Source organism: Hypanus sabinus, chromosome 10 (genome assembly GCF_030144855.1).
Source record: "Hypanus sabinus isolate sHypSab1 chromosome 10, sHypSab1.hap1, whole genome shotgun sequence".
NCBI classification, from domain to species: domain Eukaryota; kingdom Metazoa; phylum Chordata; class Chondrichthyes; order Myliobatiformes; family Dasyatidae; genus Hypanus; species Hypanus sabinus.
The window spans coordinates 63,981,111-64,003,064 of NC_082715.1; the positions used below are offsets into that span (position 1 = coordinate 63,981,111).

Genomic DNA, 21,954 nt, shown 5'->3' on the forward strand with positions numbered 1-21,954 from the left:
GTGAATTTTATAAATTACATGGATAAGGAAGAGGAAGGGTGTGTTAGTAAATTTGCGAATGATATGAAGCTTGGTGGAGTTGTAGATGGTGTGGACAGTTGTTGTAGGTTGTAATAGGACATTGACAGAATGCAGAGCTGTTTTGAGAAGTAGCAGATGGAGCTCAACCATGAAAAGTATGAAGTGATTCATTTTATAGGTTGGCTTTGAAGGTTGCACACAGGAGTAATGGTAGGATTCTTAGTATTTTTCGAGGAGCAGAGGGATCTTGGAGTCTAGGTCCATAGATCCTTCAAAGCTGCTGCGTAAATTGATAGGGTTGTTAAGAAGACATATGGTATGTTGGTCTTCATTAGTCAAAGATTGAGTTCACAAGCTGTGAGGTAATGTTACAGCTTTATAAAACCCTGCTTTGACCTCTCTTAGAATATTATATTCACTTCTGGTCACCTCATTATAGGATGCATGCGTAAGCTTTAGAGAGGGTGCAAAGGAGTTTTACCAGGATGCTGCCTGGACTGGAGAGCATGCCTGTTGAAGTTAAGTTGAGCAAGCTAGGGCTTTTCTCTTTGAACTGAAGGAGGGATGACAGGCGGCTTGATAGAGATGTACAAGATGATAAAAGGCATAGATCAAGTGGACAATCAGATATTTTTTTTCCACAGGGCAGAAGCTAATATGAGGGGAATCCTTTTCAGGTGATTGGAGGAAAATATAGGCAGGGATGTCAGAGGTTAAGTTCTTTACACATACTGTGGTAGGTGCATGGATCACCCTTCCAGGGGTGGTGGTAGAATTAGATACATAGGGGCATTTAAGAAACTCTTAGATAGGCACGTGAATGATATAAAAATGGAAGGTTATGCAGGAGAGAAGGGCTAGATTGATCTTAGAGTAAGTTAAAAGGTTAGCAAATCATGGGCCAAAGGGCCTGGTAACTGTGATGTAATTTTCTATGCTCTATGAATGTACAAGTATAATGAAAAACTTATTTGCAGCAGCATCACAAAACACCTGATACAAAACATTCACACAAAAGCATAAATTATACAAGAACACAATTACAGTAAAACAAAACAATCAAGTTCATGGTCATGTAAAGTAGTGATTGTATTGCAATGGTTATGTAAGCACTCGAATCGAGTATGATGCTCTTTTAAGCGGTTGTCAACTGGGAGAGTCTTCAGATGGCAATACAGATTTATCCAAGATCCACATATTCTGAATGGCTTCCAGACCTCACAATCCTGCCCTCTTCACCACTTTTTGATCACCACGGGACTTACTCTGAGTTACTAAGGTGGAATCCCTTAATACAGAATGCCTGGGTGTGACTTTGTTTAACATGAGGAGTTTGATGCATGGGCAGTCTCCACCCAGTCCTTGACAGGTAGGAGTCAGTGTCCAGTGGCATGGAATGCAAGATGGCTGGGTACCCTTCCCTGCTGCAGCCTTCCACTGCTTTCATTTCCATTGTGAAGCTGGACCTGGAACCTCCCCCTTGAACCTACCACCATGGATGACCCCCATCAACAGCTGGTGCCAGATGGCTAAACTCCAGGCGGCATCAACATTGGGATCTCAGGAACTCACTATGGCAAGTGACTATCCTCGGAGAACTGCATTGTAATACTGACGTAGTGATTTTGGTTCAAGAACTGAATGGTTGAAGGGGAGTAGTTGTTCTTGGATCTGGTGCTGTGGGACTTGTGATTTGCATCATGATGTGCCTCTTCTCTGTTTCTTCAGTGGGTGTTGAATGTGCATGGATACATGGACATAAACTTTGCAACAAAATCTATGCTTCCACTAAAAATGCTGGGAGTGATGTCTGTCACGTTGAAACAATCTTTTCACTGTTTGAACCACTTTACTAGAGTCTGCAGTATTTGTGCTGTGTGCTACACAACATTGCCATCATAAGGGCCTTCCAATTATATAGTAAGCAGGTGGACAAAGGATACTTAACAGTTCTTTACTATGAACTGCAGTACTAGCATATGCAACAGCAGTTCTTCATCAGCAAATACTCAACATTCCCAGCATCTTTGCTGCTGACCATAAGAGTATCCCTTTGGCAACCATGGAAAAACAATAGCTAAGCCAAGTAGTTATTGTAACATTAATTTAGAATTAAACATGTCAAGTTCCTTGTGACTGTCTTCCATTTAACTTTGTCTGTTCTAGTTCTCCTGTGCAGTGCTAACTCTGCAATCTCACTGTGAGGTGGAGAAATTTCCTGATGTCCTTTGGCCCAACTTATCCATGATGACCAAAACACCTACCTGAGATAGTACCATTTGACTCTACTGGGACTACAAAACTCTGTAACTTTTCCATTTATGACTCCACACAAATGTCTATATGTCTGTAATATTATCTGCCTCTGCCACTTTCCCAAGCAGCTCACTCCATATTCCCATCAGCCTCTTGACGCATTGGTAATCATTTTCCAATGTTCTATAGATTCAGGATCGGATTGGAGGATATCCCACTTTTTAAGAAAGGAGGGAGAGAAAAAAACAGGGAATTGTAGACCAATTAGCCTGACATCAGTGGTGGGGAAGATGCTGGAGTCAATTACAAAAGATGAAATAGCGGCACATTTGGTTAGCAGTAACAGGATCGGTCCGAGTCAGCATGGATTTATGAAGGGGAAATCATGCTTGACTAATCTTCTGGAATTTTTTGAGGATGTAACTATGAAAATGGACAAGGGAGACACAGTGTACATAGTGTACCTGGACTTTCAGAAAGCCTTTGATTAGGTCCCACATAGGAGATTAGTGAGCAAAGTTAGAGCACATGGTATTGGGGGAAGGGTAGTAAAATGGATAGAAAATTGGTTGGCAGATAAGAAACAAAGAGTAGGGATTAATGGCTCCTTTTCAGAATGGCAGGCAGTGACTAGTGGAGTACCGCAAGGCTCGGTGCTGTGACGGCAGCTATTTACAATATACATTAATGATTTAGATGAACGGATTAAAAGTAACATTAGCAAATTTGCAGATGACACAAAGCTGGGTGGCAGTGTGAAGTATGAGAAGGATGTTAGGAGAATACATGGTGACTTGGAGAGGTTGGGTGAGTGGGCAGATGCATGGCGGATGCAGTTTAAAGTGCATAAATGTGAGGTTATCCACTTTGGCAAGAACAGGAAGGCAGATTACTATCTGAATGGTGTCAAGTTCTGAAAAGGGAAGTACAATGAGATCTAGGTGTTCTTGTACATTAGTCGCTGAAAGTAAGCATGCAGGTAGAGCAGGCAGTGAAAAAAGCTAATGGTATGTTGGCCTTCATAACAAGGGGAGTTGAGTATAGGAGCAAAGAGGTCCTTCTGCAGCTGTACAGGGCCCTGGTGAGACCACACCTGGAGTATTGTGTTCAGTTTTGGTCTCCAAATTTGAGGAAGGACATTCTTGCTATTGAGGGAGTGCAGCGTAGGTTCACGAGGTTGATTCCCAGGATGGCGGGACTGTCATATGTTGAAAGATTGGAGCGACTGGGCTTGTATACATTGGAATTTATAAGGCTGAGAGGGGATCTGATTGAAACATATAAGATTATTAAGGGATTGGACATGCTCGAAGCAGGAAACATGTTCCCGAAGTTGGGGGAGTCCAGAACCAAAGGCCACAGTTTAAGAATAAGGGGTAGGCCATTTAGAATGGAGTTCAGGAAAAACTTTTTCACCCAGAGAGTTGTGGATCTATGGAATGCTTTGCTTCAGAAGGCAGTGGAGGCCAATTCTCTGGATGCTTTCATGAAAGAGTTAGATAGAGCTCTTAAAGATAGCGGAGTCAAGGGAAATGGGGAGAAGGCAGGAACAGGGTACTCATTGTGGATGATCAGCCATGATCACAGTGAATGGCAGTGCTGGCTCAAAGTGCCGAATGGCCTACTCCTGCACCTGTTGTCTATTGTCTAGTGCCCTAAATGAAGCCCTAAATTTGGACTTGAAAATTGGGGTATTTTATAGTGTGAAAGAGATACCTCAGGTCCATTATGTTCCTGTTAGAGTATAGGGCAAGGCTGGCAGTAGGAGGGATATCTTAGTCAATCTTTGTCTCATATAACCTCAATGGACATTCCCCCACACCTCAGGAATATCCTCTCTACTGACTTCCATGGTGTTTTCCCTAATAAAACTCCTAATATAACTCCTCTCCCTCCTCCTCTTACCTCCACCTCTATCATGCCTGCAGCGTCTCTACTCAGAAATACTGAGCTATCAGTCCTGCGCATCCTTCAACCATTTTTCTGTAGTAGTCATAAAATCCCAGTCTCAGATACTTTCTTATCTGTCTTACTTGCTAGGCTACTTGTTTCAAAGTAAATGCAGTTTTAAATATCAGACATCCCTCATTCACTGAACTGCCTCTCCTGTCTTCTGAACTTGCTCACATTAATTTCTATGATTGCCTTAATTTTCTCATTCTCAACACTCCTACTTGGATCTCAGCCCCTTATAAGATTAGCTTAAATCCTCCCAAGTAGCTGTAGCAAATCTCCCTAGTTAAGGTGCCACCACCCTCTCTTGTACTAGTCACCTCTGCCCCAGAAGAGTTCCCCATAGTCCAAGAATCTAAATCCATCCTTCCAGCAACAGTTCCTTGGCCGCTCAATCATCTGCCCTGTCCTCATAATCCTATCCTCAGCAGTGCATGGCACTGGGGATAATCCAGAAATTACAGCTCGAGGTGCTACGCTTTAGTCTTCTGTCTAACTCCCATACATTCACTTTGCAGGAACTCAACTATTTCTCTACCTTTGCCATTGCCCAATGTGTACAACAACCTGTGGCTGCTCACCCTCACCCTTGAGATGTTCTGCAATCACTCGGGGATATCCTTGACCCTGTCACACTGGAGGCAATATACCATCCTGATATCTCATTTATGGCCACAGAATCTTTTGTCCGTCCCTTGACGAAAGAGTTTTCCTGTCATCAACACTCTCTTTGGCTCCATCCTCCCCTTCTGTGCATCAGAGTCCCTCGCTGTGCCACTGACCTGCTGTCACTGCCGCTCTCCTCTGAAAGGGCCATCCAAAGCAATATATTTCTGAGCAAGAAAAATAACAAGGGAATCATGCACTTCTTCTCCACCTCTGCCTTTCTAAGTGGTCACCCAGCTTTATGCTGCCTGTACCCTTGTCATGAGCACCTTGCTAAATTTCTGTCTATCATACTCTCAGCATCACAGATGTGCCTGAATAAGTTAAACAGCAGCTCTAACCATTCAAAGCAGTCAGCGGGCAGCTATAACTGAGCATGCATAGTCATCAGGGTTGCTGCAAGTTTTTTGTATCTCCAACATCATACAGGAGGAGAATACAATGGCTGTGACTGTTTCCCCAAACAGGTAAGACTACAGAGGAAAGTGAAAAGTCTTACTTTACCTTGCCCCTGCTCAGCCTCTGTATCAAAGCCTCTCGAGGCAAAGTCTCAGTACTTACACTTCAGTCACAGCACATTGACCACAACAACGGCCACTCTGGGCCTGGAAGATCAGCTTTCTTGCTGCACCTTCTTGGTGCATGCAGCTCCAATGAACATGGTCACAGATTGAAGGAGAAGAGCTGATATGTGTATGGACAGAGAGCTTGGGCTATAACTAGCACCAACCATAACTTCCCCCACCCCTCCACTCTGTCCTGCATCAACAGCCCATGTAATCTGTTGGATCTTTGAAAACGGGTGTCCTCGGACAAGGTGACAGTAATGTTAGCTTGCAATGAGAATTGTATGAGTTTTCAGCAGCAGCACCCAGACACGGGCATTTATATTTGAGCTGCAGTAGAGACTGTATTGTCATGGTGGTTTCCACAGGTATGAAGATGGGGTTTTTCAACTATGTTCCTGATGAAAAAGGTGGACTGATGCTGGGCAAATCTGTTTGTGAAGAGGGTGTCAAATGGTCTGGGCAGTTTAGTATTGCATCAAAGTTGGTGAGAGTATTAAGCATTTCATTGGGCTACCACACTATCACCGTAACTGATACCATTGAAATGCTCACTTCAAACCTCGGCAACAGACTTTGCCCTCTGGGAAAATGTTACATTCCAATCTTCGACCAGAAATCCATTGGAGCAGAAGACATAACAGCAGAATTAGGCCATCAGTTCCATCACATCTGCTCCGCCTTTCCATCATGGCTGATTTATTATCCCTCTCAATCTACCTTCTCCCCTAATCTTTCAGTCTCTTATTAATCAAGAATCTATCAACTGCTTCTTTAAATATGCCCAATGACTTGGCTTCCACAGCAGCTTGTGACAATGAATTCCGTAGAATCATCACCTCTAGCTAAATAAACTCCTCCTCATCTCTGTTCTAAATGGACATTGTTGTATTCTAAGCTGTGTCCCTTGGGGTTCAAGACTCTTGTACTATAGGAAACATCCTATCCACATCCTGCCTATCCAAGTCTTTCAGTATTTACACAAGAGATTCTGCAGGGCCACACACAAAATCCTGGAGAAACATAGTAGATCAGGCAGCATCTGTGGAAATGATTAAACAGTGGACACTTTGAGTTGAGACCCTTCCTCAAGACTGAAAAGGAAGGGTGAAGACACCAGTATAAATAGGTGGCGGTAGAGAAAGGAGGACAAGCTAGAATGTAATAAGTGAAGCCAGATGGGTGGGAAAGATAAAGAGCTGGAGAAGAAGGAATCTGATAGGAGAGGAGCATGGACCTTGGGAGAAAGAAAAAAGTCAGGTGAGGAGAAGAGGTGAGAAGCAGAACTCCCTAAAAGAAGGTAGGGAGAGAGGAAAAGAAAGAAAAAAAGTACCTGAAGGAGTATTCGATCCATGACATCAAGTTGGAGGCTACCTAGGTGGAATATGAGGTGTTACTCCTCCACCCTGGGAGTGGGCTCATCTTTGCACAAGAGGAGCTATGGACTGACATGTCGAACGGGAATAGGGAAAAGAATTAAAATGGTTGGCCACTGGGAAATTTCACTTCGGGTGGTCGGATCAGAGGTGATTGACAAAGTGGTTCTCCAGTTTTATGTCAGGTCTCATTGATATAGAAGAGGCTGTTTCGGGAGTCCAGATACAGTTAATGACACCAACAGGGTCACAAGTGAAGGCTTGCCTCACCTGGAAAGACAGTTTGTGATGAATAGCAGTGAGGGAGGAGGTGAATGGGTAGGTGTAGTATTTCTTTCCCTGGAAGGAATATGTGCCTGGAAGGGGTTTTGTGGGGAGGGACGGATGGACAAGGAAAATCCAGAGGAGGCAATCCCTGTGGTAAGTGGAGAGTTGGCAGGGAGAGGCAAAGCTATATTTGGTAGTAGTGCCCCATTGAAGAAGATGGAAGTTGCAATGAGTAATGAGTTGGATGCAGAGGTTCATAGGGTGGTAGGTAAGGACAAGAGTAATTCTATCCATGTTATGGTGATGGGAATTTGTGTGATTGTGGATGTCTGGAACTTGGAGGAGATATGGGTGAGGATCAATGGTGGAGGTATTAAAACCCTATTATTTGAAGAAGGAGGGCATGGCTGATATCTTGGAAAGGGAAGTCTCACCCTGGAAACAGATGCTGTGGAGATGAAGAAACTGAGAAAAGGAATGAGAGAGAGGCATCATAAATGAACCAAATTACTTTAAGGGCAGGGAGGAAGTTTGGAGGCCAAGTTGAATAAAATTGACAAGTTCAGCATGGATGCATAAAACAGCACCAATAGAATTGTCAATGTAGTGCAGAAAGATTTGGGGAGCCTTACCAGTGAATTCTTGGAACATGGACTGTTCTATGAAGCCAACACCGGTATCACTGGGGCCCATACAGCCACAGCTTGAGTTTAGAGAAAGTGGGAGGAGCTGAAAGGGAAATTGTTCAGGGTGAGGACCGGGTCTGTCAGATGGAGGAGAGTGGTGGTGGAGGGGAATTGATTGGGTCTTTTGTTGAGAAAGAAGCAGAGAGCTTTAAGGCCTTCTTGATGGAATTAGAAGTGCATAGGGACTGGACATATATAATGAAAATGAGGCAATCAAGACCAGGAATTGGATGTTGTTGAGGAGATCAAGAGCATGAGAGTGTCGCAGATGTAGATGGGAGTGGACTGAACCAAGGTATATAGAATAGAATCAAATTATGCAGACACAAGTTCAGGGGAGCAGGAGGAGGCCGAGACAATGGGCCTGCCTGGACAGTTGATCTTGGATAGGAGATAAAAATAAGCAGTATGTGATAAGGGAACTGTGAGTTTGGCAGTGGATGTAAGATCTCCAGACTTAATGAGGTTAGTGATGGTGCAGGGATATAGTGGTCTGATGGTCCTGGGTGGGGTTCCTTTCAAGGGTTAAGTAGGAGTAGGTTTCTGAGAGCAAAGTGGAGATCCGTCTGCCACACTGCAACAGTACACCTTCTGATGTGGCTTCTTCTGTATTAGTGAGTCCCAACATAAGCTGGGGGAGCATCTTGTCAAGCACCTCTGCTCCATCCACCAACAGCAGAATTTCCCAATGGCCAAACATTTTAATTCCTATATCCATTCCCGTTCTGAAATGTCAGTCCATGGCCTCGTCTTCTGCCATGATGAAGTCACTCAGGTTGGAGGAGCAACACCTCATATTCCATCTAGGAAGCCTCTAACCAATTTCTCCCTCCAGTAAATATATATTTTTTTTATTTTCCTCCCCTCTTTCCCTCTTCTCTGTTCCCCCACTCTAGCCTCTTATCTCTTCTCCTCACCTACCTATTACCTTCCCCAGTGCTTCTCCTTCCCTTTCTCCTTTGGTCTCCTCTTATCAGATTCCTTCTTCTCCAGCCCTTTACCTTTCCTACCCATCTGGATTCACCTATCACCTTCTGCCTTGTTCTCCTTCCCCTCCCCTTCCTTTTTATTCTGGGATCTTTCCCTTCCTTTCCAATTCTGATGAAGGATCTTGACCCGAAGCATCGACTGTTTATTCATTTCCTTAGATGCTGCCTGACCTGCTGATTCCTCCAGAATCTTGTGTGTGTTCAATCTTTCAATATTTGATAGGTTTCAATGGGATCCCGCTGCATTCTTCTAAACTCCAGTGAGTGCAGGCCTAGACCCATAAAAGTCTCCTCATATGTTAGCCTTTCCATTCCTGGGATTATCCTTGTAAATGTCCTCTGGACCCTCTCTAATGCCAGCACATCCTTTCTTTGATAAGGGGCCCAAAGCTGCTCACAGTACTCCAAGTGCAGTCTGACCGATGTCTCAGCATTACATCCATGTTTTTATATTCTAGTCCTCTCAAAACGAATGCTAACTTTGTAGTTGCTTTCCTTATAATTGACTCAACCTGCGAGTTAACCTTTAGGGAACCTTGCACGAGGATACTCAAGATCTTTGCAACTTTAATTTTTGAATTTTATCCCTGTTTAGAAAATATTCTACCACACTTCTTTACCCATTCTCCCAATCTGTCCAACTTCCTCAGCACTACGTGCCCCTCCACCTATCTAGGTATCTTCTGCAAACTTAGCAACAAAGCCATCAATTCTGTCATCCAAATCATTGTCATACTTTATAGCATGAAAAGGAGTGGTCCCAAAGCCAGCCCTTCATACACCACTTGTCACCAGCAGGCAACCAAAATAGGTCCCTTTATTACCACTCTTTCCCTCCTGCCTGTCATCCAATTTTCTCTCCATGTTAGTATCTTTCCTGTAATACCATGGGCTTTTATCTTGCTTCGTAGCCTGATGTGTGGCACCTTATAAAATGCCTTTTGAAAATCCAAGTTCATTACATCCACTGATTCTCTTTGTCTATCCAGCCTGTTATTTCCTCAAAATTCCAACAGATTTGTCAGGCAAGATTTCTCCTTATGGAAACCTTGTTGCCTTCAGCCTATTTTATCATATGCCACCAAGAACTCCAAAAGCTCAACCTTAATGATAGACTCCAATACCTTACCAACCACTGAAGTCAGGCGAACTGACATATAGTTTTTTGTCTTTTGCCTCCCTCCCTTCTTAAAGAGGAATGATATTGATAATTTTCCAGTCCTCTGAAACCATTCTGGAATCTAGTAATTCTTGAGAGATCATTACTACTGATTCCACAATCTCTTCAGCTACCTATTTCAGAACCCTGGGGTGTGGTCCATCTGGAGCAGGTGACATAACTACCTTCAGACCTTTCAGCTTCCCAAGCACTTTCTCCTTAGTAATAGCGACTATACTCACCTCTGCCCTTTGACATTCTCGAACTTCTGTCATACCACTGATATCTTCCACAATGAAGATTTTTTTAAAAGATTTTTAAGACTTAAGATAATCTGCTACTTCTTTTTCTCCCATTAACACCTGTCCAGCATTATTTTTCAGTGGTCTGCTATCAACTCTCACTTTTCTTTCACTCTTTGTATATCAGAAAATCTTTTAGTATGCTTTTTATTTCATTGGCTAGCTTACCTTGATACTTTATCTTTTCTATCCTTCTTACATTTTAGCTGCCTTCTGTTTGTTTTTAAAAGTTTTACAATCCCTTAGCTCCTATATTATTTGCCCTTTCTTTTCTTTTTATGCTGTCTTTGAGTTCCCTTGTCAACCATGGATGCCTCCTCCTTCCTTTACAATACTTCTTATTTGGGATAAATCTATCCTGCACCTTCTGAATTGCTCTCAGAAACTCCAGCCATTGCTATTTTGCCATCATCCCTGCTTGGGTCCCCTTCCTATCAACTCGGTCCAGGTCTTCTCTCATGCCTCTCCAGCTGCATTTACTCCTCTGCAATACTGATACATCTGATTTAACTTCACCCTTTCAAACTGTAATGTGAATTCTGTCATATTATGATCATTGGCTTCTAATGGTTCCTTTACCTTAAGCTCCCTAATCTAATCTGTTTCATTACAGAACACCCAATCTAGAATTGCCTTTTCCTAGTGGGCTCAAAATCAAGATGCTCAAAAAATCCATCTTAAAGGCATTCTATAAATTACTTCTCTGGGATCCTGCATCAACCTGATTTTCTGATTTTCCCAATCTACCAGCATATTGAAATCCCCCATGACAATCATAACATTGCCCTTTTAAACATGTTTTTTCTATCTCCCATTGTAATTTGTATCCCACATCTGGGCGACAGTTCAGAAGCCTGTACTGTATGTAACTCCCATCAGAGTTTTTTTTTAACCCTTGCAATTCCTTAACTCTACCCACAATGATTCTATATCTTCTGATCTTATGGTACTTTCTGAAGATTTGACTTCATTTTTTACCAGTGTTATATTTTATTGCACATGGTATACAGAATCAGGTAGATGATCTTGTAATGAAGTTAGGAAATGGCAAGTATGATGTAGTCATGACTGAGTCGCCACTGAAAGATCACACTAGGGAGTTTAACATCCAAGAATATGCATCATATTGAATAGACTGACAGGTAGGCAGAGGAAGTGGAGTGCCTCTTAAGGTTCAAAGTAAAATTTATTATCAGAATACACATACAATCCTAAGATACTTTTTTCTGTGGGCATACTTAGGATTGCATGTGGTGACATGTATGACCACAACATCTTACCTGCCAATTTCTAACATCACAACAAGATCGTGATTCCATGTACCAAGTGCATTAAAATATAACATTTTCAGTTATGTGTTCATTGCCCTTTTCAATTTTGCCTCCATGTTACTGGAAGTTAAATTCTTATCCCTTTCTAAACTTCTTGTCTTTTTATTTAGCCTTGAGACTTTTATAAGTTGTCCTGCACTCTCCTTCCCTTTTACTTTATCCTCCCTTTTACAAACTGTTGAAATGTTGACCCTACTATTTAGTTTGAAAACACATTTCAATCTTGTCTGTTCCTCCAACTATTGATTCCCCTATCACCACTACACTCCTCTTCTCCCCACTTCCCTTCTAAGCCACAGAGCCAATGCCAAAGACCTGAGCATTGCAGCTTCCTCATGGTAAGTCTCTCAGCCCCCCAACACTATTTAATGTGGTATACTTATTGTTGAGGCAAGTGACCACAGGGGTCACTTGCCTATCTCTGCCTATTCCCTTTCATTCTCCTGCCAGTCGCCCAGCTACCTGCCTTCTGCAACTTAGGAGTGACTATCTCTCTGTAGCTCTCATCTATCACCTCCTCTTTCTCCAATATGAGCTGAAGTTCATCCAGCTGCAGCCCCAGTTCCCTAACTCAGTCTGTAAGGAACTGCAGCTCAATCTAATCACTCGAACACTGTCCACTCTCACAATGGCCTCTTCACTTAAATTTAACTTTTTTTTTGGCCTTTATAAATCAAAATGACTGAAGCCTGCCAAAAAATCCTGACAGGTCCCGCTCTCTCTTTAAATCTCATGCTGCCTCACCAAAAGAAGCAACAGTTCCCGATGATCGAAGCCCACTCTTCTTTCTCCCTAACAATGGGCATTCATGTACAGATCCTAATGAAAACTAGTGTAAACTTGAGTGATGATGCTTTGTGATCTCTATTTTTCAGCTCATCAACCACCATCTGGCTTAATTGCAATTCTTGGCTACCTGAAGGCTGAGAGTTTTATTTTATTCTTTGTATTTAGAGATACAGCACAGCAACAGGCCCTTCTGGCCCAGTGAGCCCACACCACTCAATTACACCCATGTAGACAATTAACTTATTAGCCCATTTGTCTTTTAAATGTGGGTGGAAACCATTGCACCCGAGAGAAACACACGTGGTCACTGGGAGAACATAAAAACTCCGTACAGACAGCAGAGTGAATTGACCCCAGGCCGCTGGTGCTGTAATTACATTTCGCTAACCCTCCCTACCATTCAGTACATCTACATGAAATGCTGCTGTAGGAAAGCAGCACTCATTATCAAAGACCCTCATCACCCTGGCCATGTTTTTTTCTCACTGCTGCCATCAGGTGGAAGGTATGAGTGTCTCAATACTCGCACCACCTGGTTCAAGAACAGTTACTACCTCTCAACCGTTAGGCTCTTGAACAAAAGAGGATAGCTAGACTCACTTAAGGACTCTTTTATCTTGTTATTTCATACTCGTTTATTGCTATTTATTTATATTTGCATTTGCACAGTTTGTTGTCCATTGATCCTATTTACAGTTCCTGTTCCATTGATTTGCTACATATGACGGCAGAAAAAGAATCTCAAGGTTATATGTGCTGATATGTATGTACTCTGAGAATGACTCTGACTTTAACTGCTACTCTACCATGCTCCCCCTTACATCCCCTCATAAGTTAAGGCTTGCACCATTTCAGCTTGTAAATCAGTTCAGGGATAACTGGGATGTGATAATGGAAGCTTAGATGGAGTATCAGCATTTCTGTTGTTGCAAACATACCACAGGCAGTAGTTGCCTGTACAGTCTGGTGAGCTCTTTGTTTTCAATTCTTTGGATCTGCAATTTCCAGCCTCCTACCCTAACACCCTTCACTGCTTCTCCCTTCAGGTTCTGTATGGAAGAAGGAAATATCCCAACGTATGTTGCATAATATTAGGATGAGGCAGGTTGTATAAACCTTGACATGTCAATGTAAGACTGGCAGCAGTATAAAGGTACAGCAGACAGATATATCTCCTAATTGATAGAAATTGCAGTGAAGTGGGTGATATGAGAGTAATCTAATAAGGAGAGTCTGATGCTTAGTGGGTGCGATTGGTGAAATGTGACATCTGAAGATCTGGTACAATTGATTGGTGACTATCATCACCAACCAGCTTCCCAGCTCTTCACACCTCCCCTTCCCGATTTCACACATCACCTTGTGTTTCTTCTTCCCCTCCCCCATCTCTGAAATCTACTCCTCATCTTTTTTTCTCCAGTCTTGATGAAGGGTCTCAGCCTAAAACATCAATGGTATTCTTTTCCTCAGATGCTGCCTGGCCTGCTGAGTTCCTCCAGCATTTTCTGTGTATTGCTTGGGTTTCCAGCATCTGCACATTTTCTCTTGTTTGTGATCTAAAGATCTTCTTGCTAAACCTGGCCGCTCTTGGGAGGTCATTGTACTTATTGCAATGAAGTGCAAGATTCTTGGAGTTTTAGTTCCTTCCATTGCCTTTTGAGGTTATTACTGTCAGAAAATTTTTTGGGAGTCCAACCAGCCCTCTCTATTCACCACCGCTCCACTTTGCCATCTAAGAAGTGATGGAAAGTTTTCTCTCGGTAAAGGTGTTAATGTAGCGGTGTGCTACACACAGCGCTGAAATAACGACACGGAGTCGATAAACTGCAGTTAAAGAAGATTTTACTCAAACTTCGCAGCCTCTCTTTAAAGCCTCCCTGATCCCACCCTCTCTGGGCGCGGATGCTGTAGGGGCACGTATTCAGAGTCTCGCGCGAGCTTTTCCCTTTGTTGGTGAAGCAGACCTGGCGCCCTTTTGGGACTGGCCTTTATGCCGGCGCGCTGGCTATTTGTGAGCCGGTTCGAGTGCGCTAGGAATTTGGTTGCCACATAACCCCCCCCCCCCCAGAACCGGCAATACACCCCCCAATGTCTACAGTCTGGGCCGGACCCTGTTTGGGAGGTCGGACCCTGCGCCGCGGTGCCGGAAACTCGACCGGTTGCACCACGTCCATATGGGCCAGTTTGAGTCGGTCCACCATGAAAACCTCCTCTCTCCCCCCAGTGTCCAACACGAACGTGGACCCGTTGTTCCTGAGCACCGTAAATGGCCCCTCGTAGGGCCGTTGCAGCGGTGGCCGATGCCCGCCCCTTCGTACAAACACAAACTTACAGTTCTGCAGGTCTTTGGGTACGCAGGTCGGGTTCTGCCCATGCTGCGAATTGGGTATGGGGGCCAGGTTACCGAGCCTCTCGCGTAGTCTGCCCAGGACTGCTGCGGGTTCTTCCTCGTGCCCCCTTGGAGCTGGAATGAACTCCCCGGGGACGACCAGGGATGCGCCGTACACCAACTCGGCTGACGAGGTGTGCAGATCGTCTTTGGGCGCCGTGCGGCTGCCGAGTAGAACCCAGGGAAGCTCGTCCATCCAGTTAGCTCCTCGTAGGCGGGCCATGAGAGCCGACTTTAGGTGAAGGTGGAAACACTCCACCAGGCCGTTCGACTGTGGGTGGTAGGCAGTTGTGTGGTGCAGCTGTGTCCCCAAAAGGCTGGCCATAGCTGACCACAGGCTGGAGGTGAACTGGGCGCCTCTGTCGGAGGTAATGTGGGCTGGTACACCAAAGCAGGACACCCAGGTGGTGATCAGTTCCCAGGCACAAGATTCGGAGGTAGTGTTGGTGAGCGGGATCGCCTCTGGCCATCTGGTGAACCAGTCCATGATAGTCAGGAGGTGACGCAGGAGGCCCACGATATCCACATGAATGTGGTCGAAACGCCAGTGGGTGGAGTGGAACTGCTGCAGCAGAGCTTTGGTGTGCTGCTGCACCTTGGCCGTCTGCCTGTGCATGCACGTTTTGGCCCATTCACTGACCTGTTTGCGGAGTCCGTGCCAAACGAACCTGCTGGAAACCATCCGGACAGTTGTCCTGATGGAGGGGTGCGCTAAGTTATGAATGGAGTCGAAAACATGGCACCGCCACTTTGCCGGGACAACGGGACGGGGCTGGCTGGTGGTGATGTCACAGAGTAGGGTCCTCTCACCTGGGCCTACGGGGAGGTCCTGGAGCTGCAAACCAGAGACTGCGGTTCTGTAACTAGGGATCTCCTCGTCTGCCTGCTGCGCCTCTGCCAGCGCCTCAAAGTCTACCCCTTGGGAAAGGGCATGAATGTTAAGGTGAGAGAGCGCGTCCACCACGACATTGTCCTTACCCGAGACGTGCCGGACATCCGTCATGTATTCAGAGATGTAGGATAGATGGCGCTGCTGGTGGGATGACCAGGGGTCGGACGCTTTCGTAAACGCAAAGGTAAGCGGTTTGTGGTCCATGAACGCAGTGAAGGGCCTACCTTCTAAGAAGTACCTGAAATGCCGGATTGCCAGGTACAGCGCCAACAGTTCCCGGTCGAAACCTTGGGACACTTGAGCTCGGGTGGTCGCAGGTGTTTGCTGAAAAACGCCAGGGGTTGCCAGCGACCCGCGATGAGTTGCTCCAGTACCCCACTGACTGCCGTGTTAGATGCGTCCACTGTGAGGGCGGTAGGGACGTCCACTCTGGGATGTACTAGCATCGTGGCGTTTGCCAAAGCTTCCTTTGTTTTAACGAAAGCGGCGGCGGACTCCTCGTCCCAGGTAATGTCCTTGCCTAGACCCGACATCAGGGCGAACAGGGGGCGCATGATTCGGGCAGCAGAAGGGAGGAAGCGGTGGTAGAAATTTACCATACCCACGAATTCCTGAAGGCCTTTGATTGTGGTGGGTCGGGGGAAATGGCGGACTGCGTCTACCTTAATGGGCAGAGGGGTTGCCCCGTCTTTGGTAATCCTATGGCCCAGGAAGTTGACGGTGTTGAGTCCGAACTGGCATTTGGCCGGGTTGATTGTTAGACCGTATTCACTCGGTCCGGCGTAGAGTTGACGGAGGTGGGACAGATGCTCCTGACGACTGCTGCTGGCTATGAGGATGTCGTCCAAATAGATGAAAACGAAGTCCAGGTCGCGTCCCACCGCGTCCATTAACCGCTGGAACGTCTGTGCAGCATTCTTCAGGCCGAACGGCATGTGGAGGAACTCGAAAAGGCCGAATGGGGTGATGAGAGCCGTTTTGAGGACGTCATCCGGATGCATTGGGATTTGATGGTACCCTCGGACGAGGTCTACCTTGGAGAAGATCCGTGCGCCGTGCAGGTTTGCTGCAAAGTCCTGAATGTGTGGCACAGGGTAGCGGTCCGGTGTGGTAGCCTCGTTCAGCCTGCAGTAGTCGCCGCACGGTCTCCAGCCCCCTGTTGCTTTGGACACTATGTGCAGGGAGAAGGTCCATGGGCTGTCCAATTCCTCCATCCTCTTGAACTCCTCCTTCACCAGTCGGAGCTTGTCTGGGGGAAGCCTTCGAGCACGGGCGTGGAGGGGTGATCCTTGTGTCGGGATGTGGTGCTGTACGCCGTGTCTGGGCATGACTGCCGTGAACTGCAGTGCCAGAACCGATGGGAAATCCGCCAGGACCCTAGTGAAGTCGTTGTCGGACAGCGTGATGGAGCCGAGGTGAGGGGCTGGCAACTGGGCTTCTCCCAGGGAGAACGTCTGAAAGGTCTTGGCGTGGACCAGTCTCTTCCTGGGCAGGTCGACCAGTAGGCTGTGAGACCGCAAAAAATCCGCACCCAGAAGTGGTTGGGCTACGGCGGCCAGTGTGAAGTCCCACGTGAACCGGCTGGAGCCGAACTGCAGCTACACCGTACGGATGCCATAGGTCCTTACTGTGCTGCCGTTCGCTGCCCTCAGGGTGGGACCCGGTGCCCTATTGCAGGTGTCGTAACTTGTCGGAGGTGTCGACCAAAAACCAGTGTCCCGACCTCCTGTCCCACACATACAGGAGGCTATCCCGATGGCCAGCCGCCGTAGCCATCAGCGGCGGCTGGCCCTGGCATTTCCCGAGAACTTGCAGGGCGGGCTACAATGGCAGGCTTCTGCGCCCCACCGCTGGTTGTAGAAGCACCATTGTTCGTTGGGCTCCTCACCCCTGCCTCTGGGGTTAGCGGGCTCTGTGGCCGGGCCGGGTCTAGTTTGCTGCTGGGAGCGTGGCCTGGTGATCTGTGCGATGGATGCCCCACTCACCTTCTTAGCGTTCCACAGCAGGTCCGCCCGGGCTGCCACCTTCCAGGGGTCGATGAAATCCGCATCAGACAGCAGCAGGCGTATGTCCTCAGGCAGCTGCTCCAGGAATGCCTGCTCAAACATAAGGGAGGGCTTGTGTCCTCCGGCCAGAGACAACATCTCATTCATTAAAGGCGATGGAGGTCTGTCCCCCAAACCATCCAGGTGCAGTAAACGGGCAGCCCGCTTGTGCCATGAGAGTCCGAAAGTCCTTATGAGCAGGGCTTTGAATTCCGTGTACTTGCCCTCCGCTGGGGGAGACTGTACGAACTCCTCAACCTGGGCCGCTGTGTCCAGGTCGAGGGAGCTCACCACGTAGTAGTAATGTGTGTCCTCTGAGGTTATCTGCCGAACGTGGAATTGGGCTTCTGCTTGCTGGAACCAGAGGTGAGGTCGCAGCGTCCAGAAGCTTGGCAGTTTCAACGAAACTGCATGAACAGATGCTGCATCGTTCATCTCCGGTCCAAATATCGTTTGGACCTTCGGGGTCACCAATTGTAGCGGTGTGCTACACGCAGTGCTGAAATAACAACACGGAGTCGGTAAACTGCAGTTAAAGAAGATTTTATTCGAACTTCGCAGCCTCGCTTTAAAGCCTCCCTGATCCCGCCCTTCCCGGGTGCGGATGCTGTAGGGGGCACGTATTCACAGTCCTGTGCGAGCTTTTCCCTTTGTTGGTGAAGCAGACCTGGCGCCTTTTTGGGACCGGCCTTTGTGCCGGCGTGCTGGCTATTTGTGAGCCAGTTCGAGTGCGCTAGGAAGTGGGTCGCCACATTAAATTCTTTTCCAAAAACAGCATCCATCATTTCCTTTAGGAGAAACAGGTTGGCTTTAGCTTAGCCCAGGCTTTTTTGAAACATTGCAGGCCACTGCCATTTCTGAGGAGCCTACCGAGCCATTGCAACAACTCAGCAGCACCGAATGTACTGGGTGCATGAAGCATTCATGTTAGTGAGCAGGCAACATGAAGTAGGCACTCTGCTTACATTGGAAGGTTCAGGTGTGAATTACTCATGTGTTAAAGTCCTTCTGCCTGTTTTCAGGAGCTATCTATTTGATGCCCGGAGTGCTTTGATGTGTATTCCTGTGATAACAAGAAAGAGACATCAATTGTTGGGGTACCATGTTCTAAAAAAGAAATCGAGCATGCCATTTTTTTAATAATTTCAAATATTGTTACTGTGAGCTCTGCATCTGCATTAAAATAAAATTGAACCTTGACCAGCAACAAGATATTGTTATTGTGCTGATAGACATTCTTGTAAATGATCAAATAAATTTTCAATGCATTTACATCCAGTTTATTGTGTTAATATGCAATATTGATGTATACTTTCTCACTATCCTTTTTTGTAATGTAGGCCTTCTTTGCGTAACAGAAATAGTGAATTTGTCTACAATTTTTTCCACCTAAAATTTATTAGCTTTTAAACCTAAGCTAGCTAAAAATGGCACACAGCTGTCGCATCATCTTTATTCTTTTCACTTCTGTTGACAGCTGCATGATTATTCTTGGTCCTTTATCTTGATTTCTCTCTTAACACACTTAACACACAAATTCAATTTCAATACCTAATACGGCCCAATCAATCAGGTCGCCTAAGTAATATTTTTTTAAGGTGAAAGTTTTAAAGATAAAAGATAAGTCCAAAGACTTTCTGATTGGTTTCTGTATATCTTAGTGGTGCATGAACAATTTTCTGTTTATCACTACTGCTCAAATATATCTATTCGCACTCCAAACTCCACTCCCCACTTTCCCTCAAAGCAGCATTTGTCTCCATGGAAGAATTGTCAAGAGGTATATACAACAGTCTTCCCTTTAGCATGTGGCAGTCACAATCTAGAACAGGCATGGGCAAACTACGGCCCGGGGGCCATATGTGGCCCGTTAAGCTTTTTAATCCGGCCCGCGGAACTTGATGAAATTATATTAATAAACCTTGTTAACGTTTTTTCCCCACAATTCTGGCGTTTTCCCAATAGATGACGCACTCTATATACATTGACCTTTGTTGAGGTGCAACGTATTACTCCACATTTGCGCTTTACTTTTTGTTCAGCTCGACCTATTTGTGTGAACAGGCGTTCAGCATCATGAACATCAACAAAGCCAGCCACAGATCCAAGTTAACTGACCAACACCTCAGATCCATCCTGAGAATCGCCACAACAAAACTAAATCCAGACTTTGATGCGCTGGCTAAAAAGGGAGACCAACAACACTGTTCCCACTGAAATTAAAAATAAGTTTCTTCGTTGTGTTATGTAAAAAATGCATTTGAAAATATTTTTTTCAATAAGCCTTACATGTTACATGTCATTTCTGTTAAGTGATGGACATGAGTAGTGGGCAGGTGCATGTACGTTCTCAAAATAAAAAGTGCGCTCCAGATCAAATAACGCGCTCCGCATACTGGCTGGTCATTGTTGAGTTTTGGCACAGGGGACAATTGAATAAGAAGGAGCAGGACAAGTAGACCTGCATCTCCTACCGTTTTTGAAATAAAGACAGTCAGGAGGAGAGTGATGATGATAATATCTTGAAGGATAACAGAATTTTCAGTGCTTTAAAATAATAACTGTTACTATTAAAAAAGCTGTATTTTATTCATTTAATTTTCAGTGTTTTAAAAGTCATTTCAATAAATAGCTAAATACCATGGGACTTCAAAGACAGATATTTTGTTGTAATGCATTTGTTCATTTTCAATTGAAATTAAAGCACATGTTTTCTACATATCCCATGATATTTTATTTTCTCTTATGAGGTGTATTACCAAAACACTCCGTCCATCTGCTCCTGGTCTGGCCCCCCTGTCAAATTTTAGAACCCTTTGTGGCCCACAAGTCAAAATGTTTGCCCACCCCTGGTCTAGAAGGTTGCTTGAACGTTCACTTCTCAGCAACGAACTGCAGCAGGGGATCAGCTGCCTGCTAATCTGATTTTTATTTACTCTTTTGATATCTTCAGAAAGCAAATTTTGATGACATGTACAATGGACTACCAAATTGCTCTCAGCCAATGTACCACCCAGAGTCTAAGCTTAAATTCTGTCATTAGGAATTCTATGAAGTTAAACAAGTTCTGGTCACCTCACTGCAGGAAAGATGTGGAAACTATAGAAAGGGTGCAGAGGAGATTTATAGGGACATTGCCTTGATTGGAGAGCATGCCTTATGAGAATAGGTTGAGCGAACTTGGCCTTTCTTCCTTGGAGTGACGGAGGATGAGAGGTGACCTGATACAGGTATATTAGATGACCTCCCAAGAGCGGCCAGGTTTAGCGAGAAGATCTTTAGATCACAAACAAGAGAAAATGTGCAGATGCTGGAAACCCAAGCAATACACAGAAAATGCTGGAGGAACTCAGCAGGCTGGGCAGCATCTAAGGAAAAGAACACCATTGATATTTTGGGCTGAGACCCTTCATCAGGACTGGAGAAAAAAGGATGAGGAGTAGATTTCAGAGATGGGGGGAGGGAAGGAAGAAACACAAGATGATGTGAAATCAGGAAGGGGAGGGGCGAAGAGCTGGGAAGCTGAGGGGCATTGATTGAGTGGATAGCCAGAGGCTTTTTCCAGGGCTGAAATGGCCAACATGAAGGGACTTAGTTTTAAGGTGCTTGGAAATAGGTACGGAGGGGATGTCAGGATTAGGTATTTCACACAGGGAGTGGTGAGTGCGTGGAATGGTGGAGTGATGAAGGTGGATGCAATAGGGTCTTTTAAGAGACTCTTAGATACATAGAGCTTAGAAAAGTGAAGGACTGAATGGTAGGGAAATTCTAGGCAGTTTCTAGAATAGGTTACATGGCTGGCACAACATTGTGGGCCGAAGGGCCTGTTATGTGCTGTACATTACAATGTTCTATGTTTTATAATAAGGAAAAGAATAAAACAAGCTCTTCACTTCCCAAATAAAGTGTGAAATCAAGAGAAAAATGGCAGGAGACTAGTGACAGTGCTGTGAGTCAATGGAGGTGCGAAATGAACCCTTCAAGAATCCATCCCAGCAGAACTGGCAAACCCAAAGGCAAACAATAAAAAGGAGATAATTATTTCCTTGAAACACTGGTCATTTTTGCCTTATTCTCAAGCAATCTTCTGTAAGATAAAAATAAAAAGAAAATAATGAACACCAGAAGTACAAAATAGAAGTCAGTCATTGAAGTACATAAGAAGCCTGACTGTTGAAATATTAGTTAACATTTGGATGGGATATTTCAATCAGATAATTTGTAATTAGTTCCAAAGCTAGTCAAACATCTTCCTCAATGCTTTTAG

The 21,954-nt window shown here is 45.2% G+C and overlaps 1 protein-coding gene across 1 annotated transcript in view; it reads left to right on the top strand.

Annotated features, from left to right (window-relative positions):
• LOC132400716 (myelin transcription factor 1-like protein) overlaps positions 1-21,954 on the top strand; it is a 450,971-nt gene that overhangs the window by 154,678 nt on the left and 274,339 nt on the right. The gene's annotated exons all lie outside the window — the stretch shown is intronic.